Raw genomic sequence first — 23,539 nt, forward strand, 5'->3', positions numbered from 1 at the left:
GTGAGCTTGGCTAAATGACTTGAATGGAAACTATCTGATAACAAAGTGCCTCCTTGCAAACTGAAACACTGACATTTGGAAAGAGCTCCCACTCCTGCTGTCTCCGTGGTTCTGAGAAAAGGAGATGCGGAGCTTCTGATACTGCGTTGAAGCCAGCGGTGATCAAATGCAGGCATTGCTTTGGAGGCTGGGCAACAGTATTTGCAAATCAAGTTAAGCAGTCTTGAGCCAGTTTCCTGGAGGGCAAACAAGCAAGAAAGCAAACAAGCAAACAAGCAAATAAACATGAGGTCACTGTTGGGAAATGCTCCTGTTGTTTTATAAGGCCTCCTTAAAGACCAAAGGTGGAATTTGCTATAGAGGCAAGAAAGAGGGCAGTTCCTAGGAAACTTTGCTTCCAGGGAGGAAGTACTTTTGAAATAATCCTCATGGAGGCAGGATTGATCTACTAGAATAGATCTTCTTTGCAGATTTTTTCTTCTTCTTTCTGGAGTGACCTCTGAAAAGAGCAGTAAATACATACTGACTCCTTCTTAAAAATATTTCCTCAAGAACCTGTTCCAAAATAATTTTTCACATATTCTTTTCCACCCTCTGAAGGCAATATCCGAAGATGCAGGCCGTAACCGTTGCGCCTTTGCAGGCAATTTGCCCTGTAGACTGAATACCTACCATAACTATGATTGAATTGCCCACTACCACAATCCCTTCTCCCCCAGAGAGATGGTAGTGGTTTGTCCCCCAAAGAATGTTTCCCAAAGAATGTTTTCCCCCAAAGAATGTCTTCCTCAAAGCAATTCTCTCCTTCTCTGAGACATTCATTCTCCCTGACATTTTGTTTGGGGGGGACTATGACTGTGAGAGTGGAATGCAGCTATAATGTCCCTGAAGGCCTCACCCCCCCCCACCCTTTCTCATCCTCTCTTATCTTTTCCAGTTCCACCACCTTGACTCAAGAAAACAAACTTGTTCCCAGAGAGCCAGGAGCTAATTGCACTTTGGACTTCTGCCCAACGGGGAGATCTCCCTACACGTGGCACAAAACCCCCATACACCTGCTGGCTTTTTACCTGTAAATACAAACACATGAATTTGATCTACTTTACTGCCAATTTTTGTTAAAGCTATGGTTCTCCCAGTAGTGAGGTATGGAAGTGAGAGCTGGACCATAAAGAAGGTTGATCGCCGAAGAATTGATGCTTTTGAATTATGGTGCTGGAGAAGACTCTTGAGCAGGGTCCCCAAACTAAGGCCCGGGGGCCGGATGCGGCCCAATCGCCTTCTAAATCTGGCCCGCGGATGTTCCGGGAATCAGCATTTTTTACATGAGTAGAATGTGTCCTTTTATTTAAAATGCATCTCTGGGTTATTTGTGGAGCATAGGAATTAATTCATATATTTTTTTCAAAATATAGTCCGGCCCCCAACAAGGTCTGAGGGACAGTGGACTGGCCCCCTGCTGAAAACGTTTGCTGACCCCTGCTCTTGAGAGTCCCATGGACTGCAAGAAGATCAAACCTATCCATTCTGAAGGAAATCAGCCCTGAGTGCTCACTGGAAGGACAGATCCTGAAGCTGAGGCTCCAATACTTTGGCCACCTCATGAGAAGAGAAGACTCCCTGGAAAATACTCTGATGTTGGGAAAGATGGAGGGCACAAGGAGAAGGGGACGACAGAGGACGAGATGGTTGGACAGTGTTCTCGAAGCCACTATCATGAGTTTGACCAAACTGCGGGAGGCAGTGGAAGACAGGAGTGCCTGGCGTGCTCTGGTCCATGGGGTCACAAAGAGTTGGACACGACTAAACAACAACAACATTACAAAAAATGATATATCTTTCTTGGGAGAAAAGCAAAGACAAATCTAGACAGCATCTTAAAAAGCAGAGACATCACCTTGCCGACAAAGGTCCGTATAGTTAAAGCTATGGTTTTCCCAGTAGTGATGTATGGAAGTGAGAGCTGGACCATAAAGAAAGCTGATCGCTGAAGAATGTATGCTTTTGAATTATGGTGCTGGAGGAGACTCTTGAGAGTCCCACGGACTGCAAGAAGATCAAACCTATCCATTCTGAAGGAAATCAGCCCTGAGTGCTCACTGGAAGGACAGATCCTGAAGCTGAGGCTCCAATACTTTGGCCACCTCATGAGAAGAGAAGACTCCCTGGAAAAGACCCTGATGTTCGGAAAGATGGAGGGCACTAGGAGAAGGGGAGGACAGAGGACGAGATGGTTGGACAGTGTTCTCGAAGCCACTAACATGAGTCTGACCAAACTGCGGGTGGAAGTGGAAGACAGGAGTGCCTGGCATGCTCTGGTCCATGGGGTCACAAAGAGTTGGACACGACTAAATGACTACTAAACAACAACAACTGCCAGTTTGGGATTTTGTGGGCAGAGTGGGGTCACCCCCCCCGGGCCAAACTCACACATCTGCTTAACTTGCTTTGGCTTCCTCCAGGTCATGGAACAGACTGCAAGATAAAACACATACTTAGCCAACAGCGAGCCTGGAATGTTCATGTTTCTTCGAGATTAATTTAATAAACTGTACAAATCACCTCCCCTGTATGTTGGGTGGCAGAGGGAGCCCAACCAATGGCGGGGGGACCTGGGGCAGCATGAGGAATTCACAGGGAACCTCCAGAATGGGCCACTGGGGGCAGGGAAAGAAATGTGAAGGGAGTTGGGTTCTTTCCAGGCAGATTTAATTAAAGAGAAAACACAATAGTATATTTCGGGATGGGCCATGGTGCTTGGAGCACATGCCTTTTCCAGTCATTGAGCAATGGCATCTTTGGCCTAAGGAAATTGTAAAAGACAATGAAGTGTGTCCTCGAATCTTTAAGGCAGGAATCCTGCTTCCTTTCGTTGGCTGACTCATGGATTAGCGTGCTGAACCAGGAGATCTGGATTCAAACCCCAAGTAAGTTATGACGCTCACCAGGAGACTTGGGCTAGTCAACATCTCTCAATCCATGGTGTAAAAAATAATCACCTGCTTGCTTTTCTTGCTGTTGCTTTCTATCATACAGCAAAACTGTGTCTCAAGGGGATGTTCTGTTGTGAAAAATCCTTGTTGAGACTGAGTAGCACAAGGCTGGCGCCGGTTCTGAGTTGATAGAAAATGACAGTAAAGACTGATTTTTAGAAACCACCTCTCAATCCAACCCATCGCAAAGGATAAAATAGGAAGAAACGCAACCCACGTAAATGGCCTTGAACCCCTTGGAGGAAAGGTAGGATATAAAAGCGATAAATGTTTATTTAAAATAGCATCATACCTCAGGCTTTTTTTCAGCCGGAACCTGCCAGAACTAAGTTCCGGAACCTCTCAGGTGGGTGCCATTGCCGTTATAAGAAAATAAGGGGGGTGTTGATGGTGAATTCCGGCACTTCTTTTCTAGAAAAATAGCACTGATCTTACTTACGTTTTTTGACATCTTTTCACTATTTTAATCTCGCCTTGCAAAACACCGCTCCTTCAATCCTCACAAGATGTACTCACTGTTCACTTAATGTTATGGTAAAAACAGGTTCATCTCTATAAAAGTTCATGCCACAATATATGTGCTAGTCTTTAAGGTACCACGAAATCTAAGAATCTTGGAGAACGGGTGAGTTGTTGCCTAGCTGAGACTCATGATTTCCTCCTCATTTTCCAAATGACCCTATTATGCAAAATTAAAATGCTCGTACATGTATTCTGATTGTAACGTAAAGGTAAAGGTAAAGGGACCCCTGACCATTAGGTCCAGTCGTGACCGACTCTGGGATTGCGGTACTCATATCGCATTATTGGCCGAGGGAGCCGGCATATAGCTTCCAGGTCATGTGGCCAGCACGACAAAGCCGCTTCTGGAAAACCAGAGCAGCACATGGAAACGCCGCTTACCTTCCTGCTGTAGCGGTTCCTATTTATCTACTTGCATTTTGACATGCTTTCGAACTGCTAGGTTGGCAGGAGCTGGGACCAAGCAACGGGAGCTCACCCCGTCACAGGGATTCGAACCGCCGACCTTCTGATCAGCAAGCCCTAGGCTCAGTGGTTTAACCCACAGCGCCACCCACAGGAGCTCACCCCGTCACAGGTATTCGAACCGCCGACCTTCTGATCAGCAAGCCCTAGGCTCAGTGGTTTAACCCTGATTGTAGCATAATTCTAATCTAAAAATTAAAATAAATAAAAGGACCACTGTTTCCAGGGAAGGGAGCTGGACCAACAAGTTCAGAAGCTTAGAGTGCCCTTAGCAACCTTTAAAAAAAAATCCCCACAATAATCCTGTGAGATAGGTTAAGCTAAGACGCAGCGACAGGCCCAAGGTCAACCAGCCAGCATCATGTCTGAGTGGGGATTTGAACCTGGGTCTGACACTCTAACCACCATACAACACTGACTCTCAACAACCTCTCTTAAGAACAAGGAGGAAGGAGGGAGCAATGAGACCTGGGAGCCTAGAGCGGACAAAGAAATGAGAAAGAGGGTTTCAGGGCAAAAATAAAATGTGCACAAGTATGGACCCACTAAACAATGAAAGCTGGGGTTTTGCTAGAAAGTATGGGTTGGCCCTCAAAGAACCCACACCTTTGCATTTGCCCTATATCAGATGTTCAGTTATTTTTTCTTTCTGAATGGAGACAAGTTGTGGTTGTTTTCTTCCTTGTCAAGGTTATGGAAAGAATCAACACTGAAATTCTATTAGTGTCCTTATTGCTCCATGCCTCAGTTATTTAAACCAGGCTGCTTGATACTGCCCCAACTGTTCAACTTTTGCGTCTTCAAAATTACACTCAAAGACAAGTGGGTGGCATTTAATCCAAAGAGACTTCAATCAACTTCTGCTATATTTGAATTTTAAAGGCAATGACAGCCCCTATTAACTATAAATAAAGCTGTTATTGCTATCATAAGTGCTGGAGAATGTATTTGCATTCAGAGTCTATCATCAGTAATACAGAAACTATTTTATACTGACAAATGATCATGGGGAAACATGATACATGAATGGCTGATAGTTTGAATGGATATGATGGTAAAATATTATCAATTTATGGAGTCTTTGGTTTTTGTCTCCAAATAATTGGAGTTATAAAATGACTTCTTTAGATGAACAAATTTATAAATCCATTCACTCAGTTATATTTTATACAAATTTCAGTAATGATCACAATAATTGCTTGCAAAAATAAAACATGATTATCAGTTTACAGACGCAGATCAGATTAAGATATTTTTCAGCAATGATTTTGTCCTAATTGACCTAATAATGTTTTATATCTATGAAGGTAGCTAGTATGTCAGCTGAATAGAATTTATGGCTTAGTAAGTGGAAATGCACGTGATTGATGGGAGAGGAATTCGTTTGATCTGCTTCACACAGCAAACCGATCTGATTTCACACTCCCAAACTTGAATTTGGATTGTAACACAATATCCAGTTGGATGACACACTTCTCCAGAGTTTGCAATGCATTTTTGGTTGTGTAAAAAAGCGCACACAAAAATATACTTTTGTACTTAAAAGATGTGTGCAAAATGCATGTTATAGGTGAACAAATGGGAAAGCACTGGAAACTGCATGCTTTACATTAAAAGTGTGCACAAAATGGCCGGGTCCATTGCTTGGTGCCCAGCAAGATGTGCAGTCAAATTAATTGACCTTTCAACTGATTATGTCCTTTCCCCAAAAGAGGTCATGCTGGAGTCTAGGATTCAAATTGTTTAAATCTTAGGATGGCCTGGATTCTGTTACAAAAAGCAAAAGTCTGATAACATTCTGTGTACCTTCCCTTTTACTCTCTCTGCTACCCAATTCCTACTTCGGATAAACAATAACATGAGAGAGAGAGAGGAACAGCATAAAGTGTGATGGCGTCAAGTACAGTGGAACCTCAGTTTTCGAATGTAATCCATTCCATAAGACCGTTTGACTTCCGGAATGTTCTAAAACCGAGGAGCAATGGGTGGTTGGCAAAATCCATTGAGGAGAAAGAAAAACACGCAGCGGAAGCCGTTCGACTTCTGAGGCACCTTCGAAAACGGAAGCAATTACTTCCGGGTTTTCGGCGTCCGGCTTCCGAAACGTCCGGCTTCCAAGACGCTCAAAAAACAAGGTTCCACTGTACTGTGCTAGACTGAAAAAAGAAGGAAAATGAGCACCAGTGAGTGAAAAAGTAGTTTCATGTCTCTCACGGTAGCTTCTTCTACCCTTACGGTGGAGAGGTTTACAGGAAGACCCATCGTATGCACTATCAAACAGGTTTTTGTAATACCGTTCTTGTTACCATCTTCTTTCTTATCTATATCAGCTGAAACTACTAAGCGCTCTACAAAAAACGTGCTTGAGATTAAGACCTTTTTTTAGAGCTGAAATTGGCTAAAGAATGGCTTCCTTTTGAGAGCATGGATCTTTTGTTTCAGAATATCTGTAATTTAAACATGACCAGTGTCATCATTTCTAGACCTTTTCAGCAGGGGGCTGGTCCACTGTTCCTCAGAACTTGTGGGGGGCCTATTTTTTTGGGGGGGGGAATTGAACAAATTCTTATGCCCCACAAATAACCCAGAGATGCATTTTAAATAATTTAAAAGGACACATTCTACTCATGTAAAAACACCCTGATTCCCGGACCGTCTGCAGGCCGGATTTAGAAAGCCATTGGGCCAGATCTGGACCACGGGCCTTAGTTTGCCTACCCATGTTCTAGAGTCTAGACCAGGCATCCCCAAACTTCGGCCCTCCAGATGTTTTGGACTACAATTCCCATCATCCCAGACCACTGGTCCTGTTAGCTAGGGATCATAGGAGTTGTAGGCCAAAACATCTGGAGGGCCGCAGTTTGGGGATGCCTGGTCTAGACCTTTCATTTAGCAACAAGCAGAGGGGCAGGGGGCCCATCCTTGCTATCTGGCACCCCCCTCCTCTGCTTCCTCATCTGACAGAAACCGTCACCTCAGGATTGCAGGGGCACAACATACTGCCCATGTTTTGTTGTATATTGAATCAAATACAGCAGGCATGTTCAACTTGAAGTAGGCTTTGATCTATGATCCAATATAAAAACTGGCAGGGGATCTACCACCCAGGGATGGGTCCAGGGTGGGAGGGTGGGTGCTGCCTGCTTCCCCTGAGGGGGCAGGGATGGGTGCAAGGTGGGTGAGTGCATGCCACCTGCTTCCCCTGATGCCGGCTGCTTCACCGACAGGGCAGGTGTGCGCAGTGGCAAAACGTTCCCTCTTGTGAGAGGAGCTTGCTGACTGCTTCCCCAAGTGGGTAGGTGGGTGCTATAGCTGTCAACTCTCCCGTCTTCCCATTGTCCCCAGCCGAAAAATGGATTTTTTTGTTTTCCCCTGGTTTATTCTGGTGCGGCGGCCATTTTGGAACTGGGCAGCGCATGCTCAGAAGCGACTTTTGATGCTGCTCTGCCCAGTTCCAAAATGGCTGCAGCGCGACTTCTGGTGCGGTGGCCATTTTGGAACTGGGCACAGCAGCATCAAAAGTCACTTCTGAGCATGCTCCGCCCAGTTCCAAAATGGCCGCCGCGCTACTTCCGGTATGCTACTTCCGGTCCGGTCCCTTATTTTTCAGAGAGGAACTTGGCAGGTATGGTGGGTGCACGATGTCAAACCAGTCCCACGGTTGACCAACATTCATCCCGCAGTCTCCTGATCAATCGCATACTTCAAAATGGAACTTTGAATTCAGCTCTCCAGGGCCTTGATAAACTGCATCCAAGGAACTAAAGGAACTTTCAGAGGTTCTAAAACAGAGATTGGTTGATCAACTGTTAGGGATCCTTCAGCTGTGATTCCTGCATTGTAGGGCGTTGGCCTAGATGACTCTCAGGATCCCACCCAACTCTACAATTCTAGGATCCTGCTGTTTTGTTGTTTAGTCGTTTAGTCGCGTCCGACTCTTCGTGACCCCATGGACCAGAGCACGCCAGGCACTCCTGTCTTCCACTGCCTCCCGCAGTTTGGTCAAGCTTATGAGGGTGAAAGAGGAGAGCGCAAAATATGGTCTGAAGGTCAACATAAAAAAAAACTAAGATCATGGCCACTGGTCCCATCACCTCCTGGCAAATGGAAGGGGAAGAAATGGAGGCAGTGAGAGATTTTACTTTCTTGGGCTCCTTGATCACTGCAGATGGTGACAGCAGCCACGAAATTAAAAGACGCCTGCTTCTTGGGAGAAAAGCGATGACAAACCTAGACAGCATCTTAAAAACCAGAGACATCACCTTGCTGACAAAGGTCCGTATAGTTAAAGCTGTGGTTTCCCCATGGATGGAAGTGAGAGCTGGACCATAAAGAAGGCTGATCGCCAAAGAATTGATGCTTTTGGATTATGGTGTTGGAGGAGACTCTTGAGAGTCCCATGGACTGCAAGAAGATCAAACCTATCCATTCTTAAGGAAACCAGCCCTGAGTGCTCACTGGAATTACAGATCCTGAAGCTGGATTGTTTAAATCCTATAGTGATTCCTCATGTGGTGCAGCCAGAAGATCTAGCGGTCTACAGAGATACTATGGAAAATAGCAGGGAGTTGATTTAGCCACACATTTTGTGAGGCATGTTTCTCATTGATCTGGCTCCAATCTACAAAATGTAAATAATATGTCCAATGTTCCTCCTTTATTCAGAAGACTTAATGCATACAGGGTTTCAAAAAGCAGAACTATTTCTTAGTTGGGCTGTTTAGCTATTGCTGTAATATAAATAACAGTTGGAACCATGTCTTTGTATCCAGTATGGCAAATAGCTAAATTTATCATTGATGTAACACATTGGGTTGCAAGAAGACACCCAGGAGACATGGTTGAGCCAAAGGTTCTTGAAAAATGGATTTGAAAATGAATGTACACTTTCCAATTAAGTACAACATCCAAAGATCTTGTCACAAGGTTAGTAGTTACCCATTCATGACTTACTGTTCTTGTGAGCCAAAATGTTGTGGTTATTGACAAGCCTTGGACAGCTCACAGTTAGCAATTTTGAAAAGGCCACAAACCAGTTTGAGCTGGCTCCTGAGTAAAGCTAAGTCCACTCCTCCGAAACTCTCTGAGGAGGAAGCCAGGTGCATTCCTTTCCATAGTTGACAACTCTTGAAGAGCTCAGGAGAGAAGGAAATGAGTCAAGGGCCTATTTATGGCCATAGACTTATGCCAGAAAATACGTTGGTTAAGTAAAATCTCATTTTTGCATTGCCCGCTTTCAATGCTGACATTAAGGTGAATAAAAATCAACATCAATGTACATTAGCTCAGCAATTTCAAAACACCACCTTTACATATTTAGAGTATTGATGACAAAACAGACATATTGGCACCAAAATGCTGAATCCATTTTCTAAGAAGGGTGCCTTGCCCATTTCACAGTGCATCATGGTGATTTCAGTGGTACTTGGGGCCAAACTAAACACTATATGCATTATCTACCATTATCCTCGTGGCCATTTTGTAAACAGAAAATGTTGCTTCTACAGTAGTGTAGTGATCAGAATGAGAAAAGGATGGTACTTAATCATTTCCCCATTTATCTTCTTGCTCCTAATCGTAGGACTGTGCATGGACCTCCTTCCATGTGGCCCCAAGCTGTGGCCCCCAGATCAGGACAATTCACCCTATGCCACTCCCTTTTTATTTTTTTATAATAAATCATCTTTATTAAAGCGTAATGGTTTTGTACAATTATTTCCACACCTTTAGTATCCATGATCATTATACATTATTGATTTGACATTTTCTGTTCACCATGGTTCGTTATTAATTTAACAAAATTACAAAAGAGAAAAGGAAAGAAAAAAGGAAAGAAAAAAAGAAATGCCACTCCCTGTACCTCAGGTGCACCCCCAAAATAATTTGGGGGCAAGGCTAAGAGCAGGCATAGGCAAACTCGGCCCTCCAGATGTTTTGAGGCTACAATTCCCATCATCCCTGACCACTGGTCCTGTTACGTAGCTAGGGATGATGGGAGTTGTAGTCCCAAAACATTTGGAGGGCCGAGTTTGCCTATGCCTGGCTAAGAGGTTGGTACCGCATAGGATCAGATCCTCCTGTTTTAACAGCTGTGCTACTGCTCGAGTGGCTTCCCTGCAGGAAACAAAACCTGCACCCCACATAATCGATGCACTGATTTTGCAGGCAGGGAGGGAGGCTTGGACCTACTCCCCCCCCCCAGCCGCCTGTCTGATAGGTCTCGGCCTTTTGTGTGTGCTGCTGCCTGATGTTTTATTTGATGTTATTACTTGAGGGCAGAAAGTAACCAAATGGAGGAAATAGGAGAAAACAGAGAAGAGGGGGGGTATTAAATGGATCGATCTTCTTACATGCCTATCCAACCTTTCTCCCACCATGAAAAACCCTAAAGTGCCACAAATCCAAACACTGGTCCAAACACTGACCAGACTGAGACCTGCTTAGCTCTAGCAAGGTTCCCGTTTCTTTGGGCATGTATTCCAAAATGGCAAGGAAAAATGTTCCCAAAAAATGCTGGCCATTGTTGGTAACAAAGAGGGTCTTGGGCAGGGGTCAGCAAACTTTTTCAGCAGGGGGCCGGTCCACTGTCCCTCAGACCTTGTGGGGGGGGGGGGCGGACTATATTTTGGGGAAAAAATGAACAAATTTCTATACCCCACAAATAACCCAGAGATGCATTTTAAATAAAAGCACACATTCTGCTCATGTAAAAACATGCTAATCCCTGGACCGTCCGCGGGCCAGATTTAGAAGGCGATTGGGCCGCGTCCGGCCCCCGGGCCTTAGTTTGGGAACCCCTGGTCTTGGGTCTGTTTTAAGCCCAGTAAAACAGAGTAGCTATTTTTAAACTGTTCCTTTTCAGCAGTCAGCCTAAGAGGGTTCTGCGTAGGACCTAATTAAATGCAGGCTTTCTTATGAAGCAGACATCATGGTATCCAACTGTACATTGTACTTATTATTAACCCTTTCTAAGAACAATAAAATCTAGAAAACGTGCCGTAAGACAAACTCCCTGTTACTAATAACCAGCAAGTCTCTTCTTAGCGTTTCAATGTCTGTTGTATTAGGCTTGGTCAGAAAAGGTAGCTCTGTGGCACATGATACTCTAAAACAAGGATTCACATCTTGACTTTTCCCCACCCCAATTGGTTGCTGTAAGCAATGAACATGGGGGACTTCCGGTTGGTCGCGACGCCATGGCGGTCGGAGGTCCGTTCAGCTGAGCGGACCTCGGCACTTTGGAGCAAGGGAAAACCGCTACAGCGAAAGCGGATTCCCCCCAAATCCCCAAGTCGAGCGTCCTGGGGCCAGATTTGTCTGCCGGTGCGTCCAAAGCGGCTCTCCCCCCCCGGGAAGGCTCGGTTTCTGAGCCCCCGAGAGCGGCGGGATTGGAGCCGCGACGCGGCAGACACTAGATCGCTAACTCCAGGGTGCGACGCTGCAGGACTGCATGGCTACAGCGGCCAATTCTCCCAAAGTTTCAGACAAATGTGAGTTGATCTTATTAAATTTTAATTTGGACGCGAATTTGGACATTTGAGACAGGGGAAGAGACTTAAAAACGGGAGTCGGTCTCTACCCATTGAAGAATCGGGAGGCGGTGTGTGAACCCGAAGCCGGGGAGAAAAAGTTATAGAATATTAACAACCACCAAGAAAAGACTACAACTTCCCCACCGGAGGCAGGGCGAAGGGGGGGAAAGACTTTAATAAAAAAGACCCTGCGAAAGCAAGAGGTTATGTGGGGAAAATTCCTCTGTAAACCGGGATTCGGCACCCCAGGAGAGACGGCGAGGTGCTGAAGTTTGACAGCTGTCAAAAATAAAGTTTAAAGGATTAGGCTGCTAAGAGAAGAGATTGTACTATTAGAACTTTGGGATTTGTTTTTTGGCCATGTTGGATTCTTTTTCTACCCGAAACCTGAGACTCCATTGTTCTTTGTTCTCTTATCTATGCCTCTGAGAGAGAAGAAATGTCAACATCCAGAGCAGCTGTTTTCCAGACAAGAGTATTAAACCTGTTAAAACTGGTGGAGGACCTTGCAAATGGGCAGCAACAGTTCAGCGTACAGCTAAGAGACTATAGACAGCAGTGCCAGGAATCGAACAAAGTTTTGCAAAAAGATTCAGATAATGGGAATCTAATTCCTGAGGACAAACAAGATGGTCAAGAGGAGGAAGAAGAGGATGCCCAACAAGAAGAAATGGAAGATCAGGACTGCTACAACAGTCCTGATTTTGTTGAAATGGAGGAACAAGAATTGAAATTGATGTCATGGGAAACATGGGAAATTGTGAATAGGCAAGGGAGGGAGTTCGGGGAGAGGAAGGGGCAGAAGGAGAAGATAAATTTTGGGGTGGTAAAATGGGACAGAATGGGAGTGGGATGAAGATTGTTAGAAGCACAAGTAAGGTAGAAAAAATGGAAATGGAATATGGATTGTTTTACGGACTCGCTGTACCAAATGGGGGGGAAAGTCTCGGGGGAGGAGGAATTAGAAATTAATCAAGGTTAGAAATTAATATAAAGGAAATAGTTAAGGGTAATTCTATGAAAGTTTTCTTGGGAGGAAGATTAGGCAAGGGTAGAAAAATAAGATATTGGATACATAAAAAATGTTTTAGGAGGGGGAAAATAGTGGTTTTCTAGCTATTATGAAATGATAATTTGTTTAGATAGTTTGGTGGCCCGCAGTCTCTTTCCCCTCTCAGCTCTGGGGCTTCTTGGTGGCAGGGAGGAGTCTTGGAGGGGAGGGGGGAGGCTGTGAAAAAACCAAGCTATAAAATGGAACATCTTCAAATGCCCACCACCCAGGGGGCCCCTTGTGGCAGAAGGGGCTTTGTGGGATAGGGGGGAGGGAGAAGATGTATAAAATGTGAGTTAAAATAAGAGTTAAAGTATAAAGGTAATGATCAGCTGTTGGAATTGAGGTTTAAAAAGTTTGATTTGAAATTTTAATAATGAAACCGCCATTAATAGTGATAAAAAAATTATGAAAATCAAGAGGGAGAGACTTGGGGAAGTCACCAAAACAATGTTAAGTAATTAAGAATTGAATAGATTTTTTTTCCTCTTTCCTTCTTTTTCTATATCTCTTTTTCTTCTTTGTTTTTTTATTTTATTTTATTTTTTCTATTTACTCTTTTATTTTTGTGGTAAGAAGTGTATGGAAGTTAGCTCGGCGGATACCCAGCCCTATCTTCCCCTGTGACTCGGCCCCACTGGTGGCAGGAGTGGGTTCGGGGGGGGGAGGGTGGGGAGGGGAGAAACCCAGCTACAAAATGGTCCGCCTTCGACTATCCGCCCCGCATGGAGTTCTCTTGTGGCAGAGGGGAGCTTGTGGGGGGGGGGATGGAAGAGGGTGGCAAAATATGATTGTGTATCTTGTGTTTATTTTGCAAAATCAATAAAAATTTATTATTAAAAAAAAAGCAATGAACATGGGGAGCAGTTTCACCAAGAGATTTCTGCCAAGGAAAAGAGGTACCGAGGCAGGTGGAGTCCCAGCATGCTGGTGTATTTCTTGTTAACATTAGTGAGAGATGCTAAAGAAGCAAAATATAGCTGGAAAATAGCATCAGTAAAATTTTAGATATGTTCATTATTTAATAAATACTCCTATTCACAGATAGTTTTTTTATTGCTTACAATAAAAATAAATTATGTAGCACAATAGTGATGGGTCATAGACAAAATGCAAAGTCGTTTCCAAGGTCAAAGCTATTTTGTGTAAGATACACCATAATTTTTGCATGACATAAAATTCTGTGGTTTTTTGATGACATGGTGGGTTTATTGAGGTAAAGTCACATTTTGGTCTGATATTTTGATTCAAAATGGCACCTGGTGTCCAAATAGTGATGAAGTCCACCACCCCTACCTCAGGAAGCCTTGTGCTGAGTATGTCAATTATATCTTGAGAAGCGGGCCAACCCTATGCCCCAAAATGGGCAAATTCACATTAAAGTGACATTTCAGTCAGCCATCTTGATTCAAAATGGAGGACAGGGTTGGCAACTGACCAGTAGGATTACTATAATGTGGGTTTATTCCTGGAGATGGTTTAGAAGCTACAGCTAGTGCAGAAAGCAGCACCCAGGATGTCAACTACTATGTTTGAAGAGGACCATGTAGCCTGTCTCTGTTTCTGAGCCCAATGGAAGACCCTAATGCTGACAAATAAAGGCCTAAATGATTTTGGCCCAAAATATCTGCAGGAACTCTATATATGCCCATGTGCTAAGATTGTCAGGAGAAGCCCTTTATGAAGGTATGTGTTGTGGTGGCACAGAATAGAGTCTTCCCATCTCATTCCTCCTCAGGAATGACAAATGCCAACAATGCCCTTCAGCTCTCTATATTGGCCAAACAGGAGAAACCCTACGCCAATGGATAAATGGACATAAATCTGACATCAGGAATTACAAGACAGAGAAACCAATAGGAGAACACTTCAATCTCCCAGGACATTCTATACAAGATCTCAAAGTAGCTGTCTTACTACAAAAGAATTTCGGAAATAGACTGGAAAGAGAAGTTGCTGAATTGCAACTTATCACCAAGTTTAAAACCATGGAAAGACCTGGTTTGAACAGAGACGCTGGATTCTTATCTCATTATACATGATAAAGCGATCTTCAGCCATCTCACCCCTTGCTTTTTCATGCAAGACCATTTGCAGTCGTTTACAGTCATCAACAGCTAGCAGTCAGTCAATCACCCATTTCCATCACCCTTCGGAGTGATACTCCTCCCCACCCTTTCTCTCCATATAAGCATCTGGGGACTTCTGTTTCAGTGTATCTGAAGAAGTGTGCATGCACACGAAAGCTCATACCAAAATAAAAAACTTAGTTGGTCTTTAAGGTGCTGCTGGAAGGAATTTTTTTCATTTTGTTTCGATCTCCTCAGAGGTTCACCTGACACCCCAAAATGATTGCTCGCTTTTGTGGGGCTGGTTCAGGACACATTTCTATGCCTGGGCTTTGAGTGGGGTTTAAGTTAGTGTAGCAGGGTTTGTTGCAACCCACACTGAGATCATCAGATGAAGGGTGAGCTTATTTATTTGTTTCATGAATAAATAAAAGACTGGGCTTTATTCTTTATCTCTATCTATCATCTATCTATCATCTCTATCTATCTATCTATCTATCTATCATCTCTATCTATCATCTATCTATCAATCATCTATCTATCTATCTATCATCTATCTATCTATCTATCTATCTATCATCTATCTATCATCTCTATCTATCATCTATCTATCTATCTATCATCTCTATCTATCATCTATCTATCTATCTATCTATCCATCCATCATTAATCTATTATAATAACAGTAAAATTTGGAGGTGCTCTGCATGCTTCTAGATCCAGCACAGTCACTGGAATCCCCTGGGATGTCACTGGTGAGGAGCACCTGCCACCAGCTATGGTGTACCTGGGCAGACATTGCTTCATCGGAAATCTCAACTCTCACTGCCACCAACTCCAAAGTGGTTTTCTGTGCATTTTTGCATGACTAACTTGGACATTCCTTTATTATGGGGAAGGGGGAGGAAAGGAACATTCCATTGTGATTCATAGGCAACCTGGCTGCAGGTGCAGAGAAATGAACTTCAGAATCTCTAAATGGATAACATTAATAACACGTATGTGCAATTTAAAAAAAAAATGCCAATGAAACAGTTTCCTCTTAAGAAGGAAAGGCTCCTGGGAATATCCCTTCCCATACACTTCTATTTATACAAAATTCCTCATGGGCTCATGACTATTTGTTCCTAAGTTAAGAGCACAAAATATCATTTTTTTGTAATGTTGTTGTTGTTTAGTCGTTTAGTCGTGTCCGACTCTTCGTGACCCCATGGACCAGAGCACGCCAGGCACTCCTGTCTTCCACTGCCTCCCGCAGTTTGGTCAAACTCATGTTCGTAGCTTCGAGAATACTGTCCAACCATCTCGTCCTCTGGCGTCCCCTTATCCTTGTGCCCTCAATCTTTCCCAACATCAGGGTCTTTTCCAGGGAGTCTTCTCTTCTCATGAGGTGGCCAAAGTATTGGAGCCTCAGCTTCACGATCTGTCCTTCCAGTGAGCACTCAGGGCTGATTTCCTTAAGAATGGATAGGTTTGATCTTCTTGCAGTCCATGGGACTCTCAAGAGTCTCCTCCAGCACCATAATTCAAAAGCATCAATTCTTCAGCGATCAGCCTTCTTTATGGTCCAGCTCTCACTTCCATACATCACTACTGGGAAAACCATAGCTTTAACTATACGGACCTTTGTTGGCAAGGGGATGTCTCTGCTTTTTAAGATGCTGTCTAGGTTTGTCATCACTTTTCTCCCAAGAAGCAGTTGTCTTTTAATTTCGTGATTATTTTTATTATTATTAATCACAAAAGTACTACTACTACTTTTTGCCCCAACCCCACCTTGTATAAGATAAACACAGTACCTCTGTGCTTTCTTCGTTAAAGCCTTTTTCAACAGTCAGTATTTGTTGTTCTAGCATATTTGATCCATTTCCTAATACTGAGCTTCTAGAAAGGTGCTGTTTGGGTCCCAGGTGTGTTTGGTTTCTTCAAACATTAACACACTGCTGAGAAATGAACCAGACGTTATCCTTACCATGACTCCAGGGAGCACAATACATAACGTATATGAAGTGAGGCTGTCCATGAAATTGGCATATTCAAAATAGAAAGATGGTGATACTGCCAAAAATAACATCCAACACTTAACACATCTGTGGGCATTAGTCTCTGGGAAGGACACTAATAATCACGTTGCTAATGTAGATACCAAATGATTAAGCCATTAATGATTTGGTGCACAGCTTCCCGATAAATGTATAGAATGTAAAAAGCAAAACATTGGCAGAGGACGGAAGCACTAGGATTCTTCTGGTACATTATGTTCCTTCCCCCTTACCAAGGTATTGGCAAATGAACACCACTGTGCTGGTATCAAGGATCTGAATCTCTCCTCTGATAAATTCTTAAGTCTTTCACATGCAATGCAGTGATCGGTGCTCTGCAGGAGGAGAGCCAATGTGTCACAACTGCTGGTGCTTTTAAGTTGCACAACATCACAAGTTTTCCATGCTGATCATAGGAGCCAACCTCTAGCAGCCGAGGTCCCTTCGACCCTCCCCAAAGTTGATGGCATTGCCATTCAAACAGTTTGGGCACACCACATCATGTGATTATGTTCCCCCAACCCCCAATATTTTATTTAAGTCGGCACCCTTGATGCTGATGTTTCAGCACAGAATGCTTTCAAACCCTTCCAACATCTCTGGATGCTCCAAGACTTTCATGTAATTTGTGTTCACGAGAGATCCTTTCTGTCCCTCTGTCCCTGTTCTGCCGAGAACTGGCTTGGAGATAATGCTTCTGTCATGAAGTTTCCACTTGAACCACTCCTGAAAGGTAAGTGGGGGCACTGAAAGGTCCTCCTAAACCCCATTTATACACTCAACTCCCTCAGCTTAAAGTGGGACAAAAGCTCTCCTTCTGTGGCAGGGAAAGCTATTTATATGTTTCTGAAAGTTTAAACCTGCTCTGAAGTTGGATTAGCAATGGCAGATCCCTCACTAAACTATAGGCATCTAAACTAAGGATAGACAGCTGTTCTTGGCTGGGAATCCAGCTCTGAAATACACTTGATGTACATACATGGCTTCTTGGCTACCTCATGGATGCCCATCTGTTACGCTGGCACTGTGCTTGCTTAGCCGCTGGTCAGTCCTTTGCCCTTGGGTAATGCACAAAGTATTCCCTGATGCCTAAGGCCAAGCAGTGTCACGTGGCAGGAGATGTCTCCTTGAAGAAGTCTTCACGTCTTTTCTTGGTGAATATGGCTGAAGCAATGCCTTCTTGCATTCCAGCCACACCTGTTCACTACGAATCGCCAAAATATAGGAGCAAACAAACAATAGAAGCTGTGGAATCCATGGAAACCCATGGCTGTCAACAATCGGACAGGTTCTGTTACATTGCATTCTCGAAATACATATGATTTACCAATGGCGATATTAACATTAAAGGGCCCGCCCTCGGTCGGGCACCGGGACCAGCAGGACAAATCAAATTTCAAAGGAGCGAATGCAGCTGACACTCAAGATATCACTTGTAGGGGCAGTTCAAGAAGAGAAGGCGGGGGCCCTATACCTAACAGCCCCTTTTGCATAGCAGGAAAAAAATGGCTTTAGATTATTATCTAGGGAGAGATAAAAGAGAGCGAGCCGAATTAGTGCACCTTTAAAGGAAGAGAAGTATTAGAGATGAATCTATTTTCATCATTTAGGAACTGATCCAAAGCCCAACAAAGCTAACATATTTAGCACTAAATGTACTGGGCTTTGAAGAAAATGACAACCTTGTATGCCCTCTTAAAATAGATACAGAGTGCTTAGTGAAGACACTAACAGCAACCTCACGAGCTCTGTAAACAGAGAGATGTAAAACAGGGTAGCTTTGTGTTTGGTGGCATGATGGTGCCCTGTTGCACACCAGCTGGATAGAAATAGTCTTTCCTGCTGCATAGCATGCTATATTTTCTATCTGTTGCATTTAGGGATGGAGGAGGAAGTTGTTAGCATGCTTTCCATAATGGAACAACTGAACCTGGTGCTCCAGAACTTGCTTGCAGGTCAGGACACAATATCCCATCAGACTATGAACTATTATGCATTTTGTTATCATAGAGTCATAGAGTTGGAAGGAATCCTGAGGGTCATCTAGTCCAATGCAGGAATCTCAACTAAAGCATCCATGACAGATGGCTACCCAACCTCTGTTTAAAAACCTGCAAGGAAGGAGAGGCCACCACCTTCCAAGGGAGTCCGTTCCACTGTCGAACTGCTCTTACTGTCAGAAAGTTATTCCTGTTGTTTAGTCAGAATCTCCTTTCTTGAAGCCATTGGTTTGAATCCTACCCTCTAGAGCAGGGGTGTCAAACTCAAATTCATCGGGGGCCGCATCAGCAGTTTGGTCACCCTCAAAGGGCCGGTTGTATCTGTAGGACTATGTGTCCACTCTTTATTATCATAAATTATTGTCACTGCATTCAATTATTACTGTTTTTTGTAATAATGTAAGTAATAACTAGCTCTGAAAGCAGAGACATAGTCAGAATAATGGCAAGTAGATATTCAAATGTACAATTATTGTACAATTTATTGAAAAATGATTTTTGGTAACTGCACTGGGTGGTAGAGGCTCGCTAGGGTTTCATGCAGGAGCTTTGCAGAGCTACTAGTACCTGGAGATGCTGGGGTCCTTCTGCATGCGGGACAGATGTTCTGCCAGTGAGCCACCACCCTTCACCAAAGGGACTGGCTGAGGTTGATACATTGGAGCTGCTCTCCTGGTTCCAGGGTTTAAGGGCCAGAAGTATAAAGCAGCATCCTATGTTTCTGAGGAGAGGGAGGGGAGGGGAGGGAGAAAGGAAGGAAGGAAGGAAGAAAAGAGGGAGTGGGAGGGAGAGAGGAAGGAAGGAAAGAGGGGAGAGAAAGAAGAGTAGGAAATAAGGAAGGGAATAAAGAAGAAAAGAAAAAGAAAGAGGGAGAGAAGATGGAAAGGGAGAAAGAAGGAAGGAAGTAGAGGGAAAGAAAGAATAAGACTGAGGGAGAGGAAGAAAGATGGGAAGGATGGATGGATGGAAGGAAGGAAGGAAGGAAGGAAGGAAGGAAGGAAGAAAAGAGGGAGCAGGAGGGAGAGAGGAAGGAAAGAGGTGAGAGAAAGAAGAGTAGGAAAGAAGGAATAAAGAAGGAAAGAAAAAGAAAGAGGGAGAGAAGACAGAGATAAAGAAGGAAGGAAGGAGAGGGAAAGAAAGAATAAGAACGAGAGAGAGGAAGAAAGAAAGGGAAGGGGGGGTCGCTGCCTTGATTCAGCGCCAGAAAAGAGCGTGAAGGGACCCAGGGGCAAAAAGCATTTCCCGTGCAGCGTGAGGCAGCGGGTGTCTGTTTTAGGAGAAGTGCGTAAAGCCTCAGAGTTGCACGTTCGTGAGGCTGAGCCGCTGCTGAGCTCACGTTCATGAGGCTGAGCCGCGGCAGGAGGAGGAGGAGGTGAGGCAAGAGGAGGCGGAGGCTTGCCGGGTCGGTGCCCAGCGCTGTGGAGAGTCCCGAGCCTCTGGGATGCAGCAGTGCTCTGTAGCACTTTGAATCCTTCTCCTCCTCCACACAGCGCTCCTGGGTGCTTTGTCTGTGCTTCAGCAGCAGCAGCCGTTTCCAGGCGCCGAGCCGTGGCAGGAGGAGGAGGATTCAAAGAGCTACAGAGCACTGCTGCGTCCCAGAGGCTCGGGACTCTCCGTGCGGCGCTGCCGGGCGCTGACCCGGCAAGCTGCCTCCTCCTTCTCCTGCTGTGGCTCGGGGCGCTCCACGCAGCGCTGCTCTGGCCGCCTTTCTACCCCCCCCTCCGGCCCCAGCTGTTTGTCGGCGCTTTGTGGGCGCGCCGCTTCAGCAGCAATGTCCCGCTGCTGGGTCCTGCTGGCTGGAGCGCTCGGCGGGCCACATGACGAGGTCTGGCGGGCCGGATTTGGCCCCCGGGCCTTGTGTTTGACACCCGTGCTCTAGAGCAGGAAAAAAGATGCTTGCTCCATCTTCCATGTGACAGCCCTTTAGATATTATAAGAGGGCAATAATATCTCTTTTCCAGGCCAAATACCCAGCTCCTTCAACCATACCTCATCAGGCTTGGTTTCCAGACCTTTGATCATCTTGGTCGCCCTCCTCTGCACACATTCCAGCTTGTAAATATCCTTCTTAAATTGTGGCGCCCAGAACTGGACACAATATTCCAGATGTGGTCTGACCAAGTGTGGTGCTCTTACCGGTACTTCCCTTGATCTGGACAATATGCTCTTGGTCAGGTGGCTTCCACCTCTCCTCCTCATCCAGTCAGTCTCTGACATCTGTGAAAGAGCCAAACTGTATGCAAGAAAGCTCTGCACATGCATTTGAGGACCCTTGAATAGGGAGGGAAGCCTCAATGTGAGCATTTGCTCAGACATAGAGACTCCATGCAAGTGGAGTGTTCTGTTTACATATACTGCATTCAGCTCACATGAAGCATGGTCTCAGCAACTCAGTCTCAACAACTAATCCACTGGACAAGAGCTGTGTTGCTCATTAGGGCTGATGCTCCAAGAAGTCTGTGGAGATTGTGTTCTTGCTCATAAAGAGTTTGCCGCCAGCTCGCTCCTGACAACTAGACTGAATTTTGAGCTGAATCATCAGGGTTTTGAAGGCTCCAGTAATGAATAACAAAGTGAAGGTCTCTTGTATCAAGGGGAACACACCTTTGCTACTGCAGCTGTTCCTTAGGGGAGACCGGGGCACATTTCCCATAGGGGCAAGTTTTCCAACTTGCTTTAGTTTTGAAATGAGCCGCTTGATGACGCCAGGGGGTGAACTGGCTGAAGGAGCAACACAACACACATCATCTACGGAAGTTTTAGTTTAGAAGCTGTTGTCTCCTCGTCAAAAGAGCTGTTTTCTTCATTTTTTCAACGGTGAGTAAACTTTCATGTCTTTATTGAAACTTAAAATAAATGTACTAGTACAGTGGAACCTCGGTTTATGAACACCCCGGTTTATGAATTTTCGGTTTAGGAACGCCGCGGACCCATCTGGAACGGATTAATTCACTTTCCATTACTTTCAGTGGGAAAGTTTGCTTCAGTTTATGAACATTTCATTTTATGAACAGACTTCCGGAACCAATTACACCCATGCTTCGGGTTAAGTACGCTTCAGGTTGAATACTCCGCGGACCCATCTGGAACAGATTAATCCACTTTCCATTACTTTCAATGGGAAAGTTCGCTTCAGTTTATGAACGCTTCAGTTTATGAACAGACTTCCGGAACCAATTGTGTTCATAAACCGAGGTACCACTGTATTCAACTTACTGTTTTGACATTGCATGTACTAAAAACGGGTTCCTTTCTTCACATAACTATGCGTTTGTTTTGCAAATAGCTTACACCGCTACGCGTCAAGGTAGTGTCAAAGTTCCAACATGGTGATGGGGCAGGTTTTCCAACAGCATACGGGGCACATATTCCAACACGTGTTTCATTGGAAAACATGCCCCGGCCCAAATCAGCTAGTCTTGTTGTATCAAAAACGTATGCTATTTATCTATATATATATATATAAATGTAAAAAGGGCATGTGGGCTTGTGTCCACTTTTCACCGAAACCAAACCGCTTGACAGATAGCGCTCAAATTTTGACACATCACATGCAAATGTCCAAAGGGTCTTGAAAGTTTGCTAAGACAGATGTCACACCTGCGCCAAGTAAAACCCCCAAAAGCCCCTGTTCCTGAACGCACCACTCACCCTAAAGTGCATGTTGGGAAATAGAAGTCAGAATCAGGAGAGCTTCCGCAACAGCGGCCTATAGCGGTGGCTACACTGTTAATGCAGGTAGGAAAGCTTCCCACTCTACAGCAGCTCGGCTCAGACTAGGCCGAGTAGAGGTTTGCAGACTATGCCGTGTAGAGGTGCCCCCCCCCCCGGCATACCTGCCTAGTTCCTACCTGAAAAATAAGGGATCGGACTGGAAGTAGCAGACCGGAAGTAGCGCTCCCACCATTTTGGAACTGGGCGGAGCATGCTCAGAAGCGACTTTTGATGCTGCTCTGCCCTGTTCCAAAATGGCTGCCGCATCAGAAGGTCATGGGTCAGGACAGGGTGGGGCCAATCACAGGGATGAGCCGGAGGGCTGGGGGGGGAGGGGCCGGGATGGCTCATGAGTCTGAAGAGGGACTCTGGGGGTCCATTCAGTAGACTAGGCTGAGTAGAGGTTTGCAGACTAGGCCTAGTTAAGGTGGGGGCTCCCCTGGGTGCACGAAATGGAAGAAATGGGCACATGAAGACTGCACCAAAGGGGATGTTACATTTTTTGTTTGTGTTCACTGTGATTCAGACAAGGACGACTTTTGTTGGAAAAAATCTGTCTTTGTTAAATGGTTAAGTGACAGTTTTTGTAAAATCATTAAGTGGCATTTGTTTTCTATATCCAATTACTTTCTCTATTAGTCTATTATCTTATCTATTAGTCTATTATCTTATTATCTTACCTACTATTATTATGCCTTTTTAGTTTACAATAAAAATACATATTAAGTAACAAGCAAGATTTATTACCTGTGTTTTACCATTTAAAGTATAGTTGGAAAAATTGCCCCTGTACATTTTTAGTAGGCTGGAGAACTTGCCCAGCATACGGGGCACATTTTCCAGTTTTACATGATCAGACTTAACCATTTGCTGTCAAAAGCTATATTTACTTTTTTGAAAAATAATTGTGCTAGTTTGTAGATAAAGGTATAGGAAATACAATGATCTCCTGTTTACCTCAAAATAGATAAAAATAAAAAAATACCAAAAATATAATTATAAAAAGTTGGAAAACTTGCCCCGGTCTCCCCTACCTTGGTTTCCTTTTCAGTACAGTCATACCTCGGGTTGAGTATGCTGCGGGTTGCGTACTTTCAGGATGTGTACTCCACAGACCTGGAAGTGTTTACTTCTGGGTTCCGCCGCATGCG

Source organism: Zootoca vivipara, chromosome 5, assembly GCF_963506605.1.
Source record: "Zootoca vivipara chromosome 5, rZooViv1.1, whole genome shotgun sequence".
Lineage (NCBI taxonomy): Eukaryota > Metazoa > Chordata > Lepidosauria > Squamata > Lacertidae > Zootoca > Zootoca vivipara.